At 49.6% G+C, this 9183-nt stretch overlaps 1 long non-coding RNA gene across 1 annotated transcript; it reads right to left on the bottom strand.

Moving 5' to 3' along the window:
* Positions 1-497: 497 nt before the first annotated feature.
* On the bottom strand, positions 498-3732 carry LOC116965994. Its single transcript, XR_004409868.2, has 3 exons — positions 3250-3732; positions 2780-2881; positions 498-1330 (listed from the first exon to the last, which is right to left on the bottom strand). It is a non-coding gene; the product is annotated as an uncharacterized LOC116965994 (long non-coding RNA).
* Between the last annotated feature and the right edge of the window lie 5451 nt (positions 3733-9183).

The following is a 9183-nucleotide window of genomic DNA, read 5'->3' as shown; positions in this document are numbered from 1 at the left end:
GCCCTCCCTCCCTCCCCTTCTCCTCCAGCCCCCCCCAACCCCCCAGGCAGGGCTTGTGCCACTCCCACCTTAACAAAGCTCAGCGTGGGACACCTGCCCCACACAAAGCCAGGAAGGCTTTAAAATTAAGGTCACTATATCCCTCCACTGTGTACATCCCATCCTGCCACTGAGCATCTCCCTCTCACGTGATATTGTACCAGAAGAGTTTTGGTACCAAAGGCCAAACCATCGATTAGGGCAGCAGCAAGGGCTGAGCCCTGGAGACTCAGGAGCTTCCAGCCAGCTCTCCCCAGGGGTGCAGGATGACTGCTCCCTCCCCTGTTTCTATCACAAGCAATGGTGAGACAAGATCCATCTCTTCCTACACAAGCAGTGAGACGAGCCTCAGCAGCCAGTCCCAGTGGTGCCGACATACGATCCACAGCATCAGTCTGTTTAAACACTAATGACAGCAAACCCCTTCCAGCAGAAAACCCACCAGGCTCCCAACCAGCCTCTTTTCATCCATCTTTATTTCTGGTTCAGCTTGGGCTGTCACAGGAAGGGGTCGGGCAGATTCCTCTCCACACGTGGAGTTTGTGATTCTGCTGTCATCACTCTCCGTGACGGTGTGGGGTTTGCTGGAGGGGGGATCCGACTGCGGGCCCTGCAGCCCTCTGCTCTGTGGGTGCTGCGCATTATGCCGGGGTGCTGGCTGCCCAGTAAAAACAGCTTCACCAGCTTACTGGGTGTGGAGAAGGGGGCTGTAAAAAACATCATGGGATTTCCACAGACCTAAGCTCTAAGACTCCTTACTCCAGCTCGGGAGCTGATTTTACTCATGGAAACTGTCTGAATGGATACATTTACCTTTATGAAAATTGTCTGTGTACCAAAATCATTGGGATCACAATTTGGTTTCACATTGTAAAAATTGTATTTGCTGCTAGGATACAATGGCTCATTCTCTTCCTCTTGCACTCCATGGCCCAAAAGTGCCAGGAGCATCTGATACTCGTTGGTAAGCTTTTTTTTTTTTTTTTTTTTTTTTTCTGCCAGCTAGAAAATTCAAGTAACAAGAGACCAATCAGGACATCTTCTATCGTTGTGCTTCTGTGTTGAGAACAGATACAGCAGGGATTTGCTGATATTTTCTGATCCCTGGGCTGCAGGATTCCCAGAAAACGCGTTGCCTGAGGAAACTGGTGGGGAGAAAACTTGTGGCCTTCAGAGGAGGACCACAAGGGTTTTTACCCTCAGGACCTGCAGGGCTGGTCTTGGATGGGGTTGCTGTTCCTGGGAAGCGAGTTCCTGGCTTGGGGAGCTGCTGGTACCTCTGCCTTTACATCTGCAAATGCACAAGCATCAGAGAAAAGTGGGGGATTCAGGATTAACTGCAGAGAAGGAGCTTAATTTCTTTGCTCAAAGGAGGAGTTTGGTTCCTCTCGCTAATCCACCCAAGTGCCTGCCCTGATCTTCCCACTCGGGGCATCTGCAAAGTCCTGGCTCCTATTTCAGGCCAGATGACTAATGCTTTGCTTTTCCTTCATATGCACTTAAGGTATTAGAGAAGGAAGATGTCCCCTTTCCCTCACCTTGTACTCCCTCTAAGGATCTAGCTGTTATTTTAGGGGAAAGGTGATATTCTGGAGATTTTATAGGACCCCCTAGGCATGCAGTTCCCTTTCCTCCCCTTGCACACACCACAGGGGAGCAGCAGAAAGGGAATGGCTTGGTCCCACATCTTCCCTGCGAGTCTCCTGCGACAGCCCTAAGCTCTCTCTAAGGCAGAGGCAGGAATTATGGAGCAGGACCTGGGTGCTGTGGCAGCCGCCCGGGGATGTGTTGGTGCCAGGGTGCAGCTCTGGGCATGTTTGCACAAGAGCAACCAGGAACGACTGAGCTGAACCAGTGAAACTGGTATTTGTGGGGCAGATCTTTCCCATGGTGAGATTCCTCTGTCTGCTGTTCAAAAATGATTTAATTTTGATAGTGAGCTTTAACGCCTCAGCAGTGTAGCTGGGAGATGCAGGAGCAGCTCCCTGGTGAGCCCTCCTTGCCGGGAGCAGCCTCTCATTTTGGGACAGGGATGGGGAGCCAGGAGGGACCTTGTCGTACCCGCTGTGCTGGATCAGGGGCGGCCAAGAGGAGCAGCTGCTCTCGGGGCATTGCATGAGTGATCTGCAAAGTCATAGCAAGTTATGTGTTTTAAATGGGCCAGGAAGGAGCTGGGGAAGATTGGCAGCAAGGACAGAAACCTCTCACTGCCAGCTGGGGTGCGTGGAGACGCATTTTGGTATTTAGCAGGGTGCCTGAAATAACAAAGATTGCCCCAGGGAGATGTAGCTCTGGGGAAGAGGTGCCTCATCAGGTTACATCCACTCATCCCTTTGATTACCCCCAGAGTAAGTCAGTCTGTCCTCCCTTCCAACGGCTGCTATTTGCTCATCCTCTCCGTCAGGAGCTGGGATGCAGCCATGACATTTAAAGGCAAAAGCCAGGGAGGGAAGATAAAGCCGGAAAGAAAATAAAAGTTCTTTTTTGAAAAAATGAAACTTCTACTTGTTAAGGTTCTTCCTTAGACAAAGGGCTTGGCTCTGAGGAAGGCTATAGTCACTGGAGCACAGGCAGGGAGGGATGGGGACCCAGCGCATCTCCCCTGTGGGCAGGGCAGCAGCTTGCCCGAGACAGCGGGCAGCCAGCCTGTGAGTCCAGGCAAGCGCTGGCCCCTCCATCCCCAGCGTGGCCGGGGCTGAGGCGTGTTGATGTCCCCGTCCCCAGTAAGCTGCAGACTTACTTTGGTGGCGGCTGCGGGGGGCTGCCTGTGCCAGGCAGGGTGGTGGCTCCTGGTGCTCCCGGCTGCACAGGGTCCCCATCTTCCTGGCCACATAGCGGCAGGCTGGAGGGAAAGGGGAAACCCATCTGCTCGCTGCAGCAATGCAAAACACCAGCTACCCCGAGAAACGCCCCCCTAGACTGCCCAGAGCAGGGACGTCTTCGTGAGCCAGGGGATCCTCGCAGACGAGGATTGCCTGGGGGTTGTGCTGGACCCGTGGCAACGTTATGGCCAAAAGTAATAGAGGAAATGGAGGGGACTGGATTGAAGGGGCTAAAAAGGAGTTATGGTGTCTGGCGTCCTGGCTGTGTTTCAGACCAGTCCATCACCAGCCTTTCTCCCCCCACAAGCCAAAGCCATAAAATATGCAGAGCATTTACCGTCCAGAAATCCCCCCAAGCTCTCTTGCCTCAAATGAGAGGTTTCCTTACCGTTGATAATCACTCAAACCATTTTCTCCCGGGCTCAGCAAAGCTGTCCTTCCCAGCCGGCCTGTCTCGTCCTCTCTCTCTCCTCTCGCAGTCGGCTCTGCAGTGGTTTTATTTCTTTACAGCCTGGCTTCCTCCTTCCTTCCCTGCCGCGGGGATGTTGCTCCAGTAACACCGTCCCGCGCGGGGAGGCAGGCCCAGTGTGGCGCTGCCTCCGGGCAGGGCTCCGGGCGGGGGATCCCTGCGGCTCCCCGGGAAGGAGAAAACGATCCGAGCAGCGGCACCCGAGGTTTGAACCACCCGTGCTGGAAAGGTGGCTTGGCCTTGGCTGGGGGAGCTGCTGGTGGTGCTCGGTGGCTGACGGAGGAACCCGGGTTTGCGCTGCGGGGAGGTGAAGCTTGCGCTGCGATCGCGAAGCTGAGCTGGAGGGGATCGCTGCACTTTGCTTGTGTGGAGCAGGGGTGAAGGAAAGGGACAGTTCTTCTCTTTCTCTGCTGCTGTCTGAGCCCTGCAGGGATGAGAATGTCTTTCCCTCCCCCACACAGACCTTGAAACCCTCTTATACCATGCCCTGTTGTGCGCAGGGGAAGGTAAGGGTGACACCCCTAGCAGACAAGATGTTGGCAGTAACATTGGCCTTGGTTTCTCCATAGTCTTTCCCCCATACCACCTCCAGAGCACTGCTTGGTCTTTGTCCTCAGGGTGACTGCAGCCAGTTCCTAAGAGAAATGCAGGCTTTGTGTATCCTTTGCAAAACCTTGCTGTTGTTTATGCTTGGTATGTATTCCTTAATCTCAAAGTGAGGTGAATTCTGAAAGCTTCTGCTTTGCCTTTTGACCAGGGCAATGTGCTTCCTGTCTCCAAACCAAGCACTCACGGATTCAGGCAGGTTGGACTTTGGTCTCCATGGCCTTGCCTGGGATTATATAATGTTGGCCAGAGGCCTGGCTGACGGAGTGCAGGTATTGCATCTCATGGACACTGCAAGTCAGTAGCCCGAGCTGCTGCAGAAGAAAGTGCAAGATCACTGTGTGAGATAGAGAGGAGCTAATGCCAGTCCACCCTGTCCTTGGTCTTGTTCTGGTGTTCCATGTCGGGAGATTTGAGTAAGCTCTGACGTACTGGGCTGAAAACTGTAAAATGCAGCATAGAAACCTTTAGTTCAGCTGGTGTCCTGCCATGCTGCTGTGTGGTGTTAGGGGAAGGCAAAGGCTTGAGCAGACATGAAGAACGACCTCTGCTCTAAACCACAGAGGACTCCCTACCACATCATCAGATGTCATTGAAGCCTGTAGGAGTATGTGGTGCAAGAACTGTAGGTGGTTAAAAAAAAAAAATTAAAGATAAAAACCCCAAGCCCTGAGCATTTCCCTCCAGGCCTCCTCCACCTAACCTCTCCCCCTTCCAAACTTCTCTGGAGGACCCATCTTTCCATTTCACAGAAGAGCTCACCAGGACAAGGGGGATGACCGCACCACAGCCTTGTGCTTCGACCAGTAGTGAAGGCGGCTGGAGGAGTAAACTGCTTTTTAGAGGCTTTGCTTTCGATCGCTTGGTTTCCCCCCCGGCTCCAAACCCGGTGTGTTTCAGATGGGTGTTAGCTTTTGCTGAACGCCTGCCGCAGAGCTGCCGCCTTAGGTTTGCAGATGCATCCCTCTAGATGGTGCTAAGCTAAAGAGAAAAGGCGGGTGGCGAGAGGCCTTGGAGGAGGTTGGCCTGTGGTGCACTGCCTCTGAACATCTGCCGCTGCCTGAGGTCTCCTGGCACAGGAGGAGGTCTCCTGGGCTAGGAGAATATCTCTGCTCTCTGCTTGCTCCCAGCGAGGTGCCCATGAGTTTGTACAGGCGCTCTCCTATGGCACTCATTGTGTCTATTTGGCAGCAAGTATTTCTCAGCCCCTTCCACTTCATATTTCCCTTGCTGATGTGTGAGACTCCACAAATGCATCATGTTTTTAATCAGTGCATCTGCTCCTATCCATGCAGTAAATCAGGCAAGTTGATTTTTAATGCCAAGAATCCATCTTAGCTATTTATTTTCACTTCAACCAGTTTTACTGAGCAGTACAACCAAGACTGAGCCCTCTTCTATCTCACGCATCATTAGCCAGAATCTTAACCAAATTCAAGCACAGATAATGTATGATTTACTGATGTGGGTGATCGAGAGAGAATTCAGCCTGGCTGCCAGAGAACAGCAAGGATCATTGAGGATTAGCTGTAAAGGGGAAGTCTTTTAGATCAACAGCTGAGCAGATTTTACCTTGGAGTCACAGATGGGCAGTAAATAAGCTATTGAAAGAGAGCTATTGTTAGAAGAGACTTTTTAAAAAGAATAGCCACATTCTGGTCTGTTTTTTCTTCCCACTAAGTGTAACCAGGGGGAGAGCAACTCTATTAACCTCAGTAACACTGTACTGATGCAATGCTGCTGGGAGAGGAGAATTGAGCTTCTCCTCCCGTGCCTTGTTCTGCAGAGGGAAAAGATGTTTGTATGCACTGACGGTATCAAGGCACGACCTGCTGGTTTGGGTAGGGCTGCAGAAGACAGCTCTTGGGCACAAGCAGGATTAGCTCAACTGGAGCCGAGGAGCGTTCTGCTCCCATCCAGGCGTGTGACCTAGAGAGCAACCTGAGAAGTGAGTGTCCGTGTCGGTCCAGTTCCTGTGCAATTAGCTCTGGCTGCTGCCCCGATATCACTGCTTCCCTCAGTCATGGAGAGAGCCTGTTACAGGTTTTATTTACTTCCCAATCTAGATTCGTTGGCCTGAGCTTTGAATGCAGTTTCTACTGATACAGAGGAGAAAGACTGCTTTTGCCAAGTTTTCCTTCCAAGAATGGCTCAGCTCCATTTGTGATGAGCCTATAACCTGGATTAAGAGCTCAGGAACAGATTTTCTAGTATTTGAAACCCATAATCTGGGCTGGGCTTTTCAGCTCATTCCCCTTGTAAGCAGCAAATTATGGTCATAAGTGCTCAGCACTTTGCAGTTTATACCAGGCTACTTGAGGCCATGTTTTCTGTAAAGCACAGCACCCAGAGCTCCAGGATCTTTGGAAAAGCAGAGAAATTATCCAAGTGCTGATGTGAGACCTGAGCTTTTCTGAAGATGAGGCTCCTCAGTCTTTTGATTCTCCTTCTCAAGAACTGCAAGCAACTCTGAAAAATTAGTCATCAAATTAATCCATGGGCTGCAGGCAACCTATCATCCATTAAAACCTCTGATATTGCCCATGACAACAGAATATTAACTTGTGAATGTAATGAGGGACCTTGTCTCCAGCCATCAGTCTGACTCTGTTTCAGAGCATCTCCTCTGTAGCCTCCTCCGTGTCCTGTGGGTTCCTCAGATAGACCTGAAGATACTTTTAGTGTGAATGAAACTAGAGCTGTTACAAGGAGTGATGTGGCCACAGATAAATGGCCGGTATTTTCTGTATTTTGTTGGTGGATTTTGCCCTCAGTATTGCTACACCTGCCCTGCCCCAAGTACTTCAGCTTAGCTCCACAGTCGCACCTTTCTTTGAACACCTTTCTTAGGAGGAAATAAGATGGACAAGATGGGTTTAGGGGTCTGCTCCAGTTCAGAAGAAAGGAAGGGTGACATTTAGCACCCAGGGGGCTGGGTCACTGCAAACTGGATGAGCATCACAGCCACTTCTTCAGAGCAGCTCAGCAGGCTGCAGGAGAGCAAAGAGGCAAAATGCACTTCTGTAAACACGGTGCTGCTGCTCTTTACTTAAGTGCTGAAAAACAACCACAGGCAGACTGATGCACTGTGTCAGAAAACCTCATTGGCATCAGGAGGAGTCAAGGTGTAAGCAGAATGTCAGCAAATCCAAACAAGGCTTTCCTCCAGAGAGGACAGAGGGGTCTTGGCGTGCAAGAGCCAGTGAGACTCTTGCAATGGTAATTATTTGTGACTATGGATAACAAGAAAGGGAAAAGGTTTTTTGGAGCCAAAGTTGGCATCATGTTTTTTCCGATGCTTTGTTCTTGGCATCAGTGGTGGGGAATTCCTATTGAAGCAAACATTCTTCAGGTGGGACTGGCTCTTGTCACCTTGGTGACCTCTTTGCTGTGGCATGGTGCTCATTTCTTCTGGCGGGCCCATGCCACTGGCCCAGGCCAGCTCCTCCTCTCCAACCTGGATGCAGTCATTGCAAAAAGCATATTTCTGAATAATTGGTGCTGGCATTTGCAAGTCTGAGGAGAGATGAAGGTGACTGGAAGCCTTTTATGTCAGAACACCCCCAAAATCATTTAGCTGTGCCTTTCCCAGCCCTTGGCAAGGTGACATCCTTGCTGAGAGAGAAGAGAAACACTAATACAACTTGGATATTGATAACCATGACATGGAAAGAGCCCAGCCATCGTGGGGACGGTTTCAGGAGGATGGGGGGCTTGTAAGCTCCAGGGAGAGACAGTGGATTGGTTTTGCCCCTGTGGAGCAAGAGCAGATGGGTGACAGCAATGCCAGCCCGGGTTGGCTCATCCCCAGGCACTCTGAGCAAATATCAGCAGCAGAGCCAACGCAGGAGATCCCTCGGGGTGTATTTTATCTCCTGCTGTTTGCTAATAATTTTAATGGCATGGGAGCCATTACCTGGCCTGGCCTCGCTGCAGTTATCGTTCTTGACTGGGCATTTCTAGCAATTACTGGCAATCTCTGAAGAAAAAGTATTTTGAGATCATTTGCCCACAAAGCACAAGATAAAGATCACTGTCTCCTGTGTCTTCTCTGGATGTACATAAATGAGTAAACATGCAAGTCAAAGCTGCAAGGAGTCATGTTCATCTTCTTCAGCAGCCTGTCATCATGTAGGGCAGCCTTAAAATCCTATATGAAAAAGGAATACATGAAAAACAGTGCTCAAAACCATGCTGAAACTGGATATAGCTGCCTCCTTCTTAACCACACAGCCAGATACCTGTCAGAAAGGCTGCTATGTGACCCAATTTGCTCTTGAGCAATGCCATTTGGTTGTCTCTTCCCATTCCGGTGTCCTCAGAGGGCTTGTGTAGAGACTCTTCAGCCTGTTGATGTTGCACCTTCCTGACCATCTGCTTTACTCTGCCTTGCTGGGTGACCAGCTCATCTCTTCCCTTCCTCTGGTGCCCAGGTCCCAGGTCCCCACTGTCTTCAAGGAGATTTTGGGATGGCTGTTAGCACTTCAGAATCTTTTACCTGTTCAATACCAGAGTGTTCAACACTACTAAATAGTGTTCAACACTACTAAATATTTGATGCCTTTTTTTTTTTTTTTTTTTTTTTTTTTTTAGTGTATACAGTCTTTATTTTGTGCTGTGTTTCTGCCTCATTGCTGGGCAGCTGGTGAGAATTAAGCTTGTTTTTATTTTTCTTTGAAGACTGAAACAATAAAGGTATCTAATACTGTAGCTTTTCCTGTGGCTCTTGCTGTTTCGTTTTCTTCTCCTCTTAGTTCCGATGAATGCAGGAAACCTTTTTTTGGTGTCTCTCTTAACCCTTTCTATCTGCATCTCAGTTTGCATCTCAACATTTGAGTTTACTACTAAATACTTTTGCCATATGGGTATTTACCCATATATCCTCATTTCTAGGTGTTTTATTGCTCATTCTGATTTTCTGAAAGACTTCTTGTTGCAACTATGTTGATTCTTCATAACACTTTCTATTTTTCTGCATGGGGAGGGTTTGCTATTGTGCCTTTATTTTTCTTTTACAAGCTGCCCACTCTTCTGTTCCTCTTTGATTACTTTCCGGTTTCAAATTTGCAGTCAGTTCATGTTATGAACTAATACTAAAACTGACTGCTCACATGATCTGAAACGATGAAGAAGAGTAAAGTTTGCCGTCTTCCTAAAAGCTGTGGTTGTCTTTTTCACTCGGTGTGGGCATCAGTGCAACTACACCAGTATGCACCAGTCCCCAGGCTGGTTTCAGTGGGATGTGGG

This window comes from Tyto alba, unplaced genomic scaffold (assembly GCF_018691265.1).
Source record: "Tyto alba isolate M040663 unplaced genomic scaffold, T.alba_DEE_v4.0 Super-Scaffold_11, whole genome shotgun sequence".
Taxonomy (NCBI): Eukaryota; Metazoa; Chordata; class Aves; order Strigiformes; family Tytonidae; genus Tyto; species Tyto alba.
Note: the sequence above shows the minus strand (reverse complement) of the source record. Positions and strands in the feature narration are given on the sequence as shown.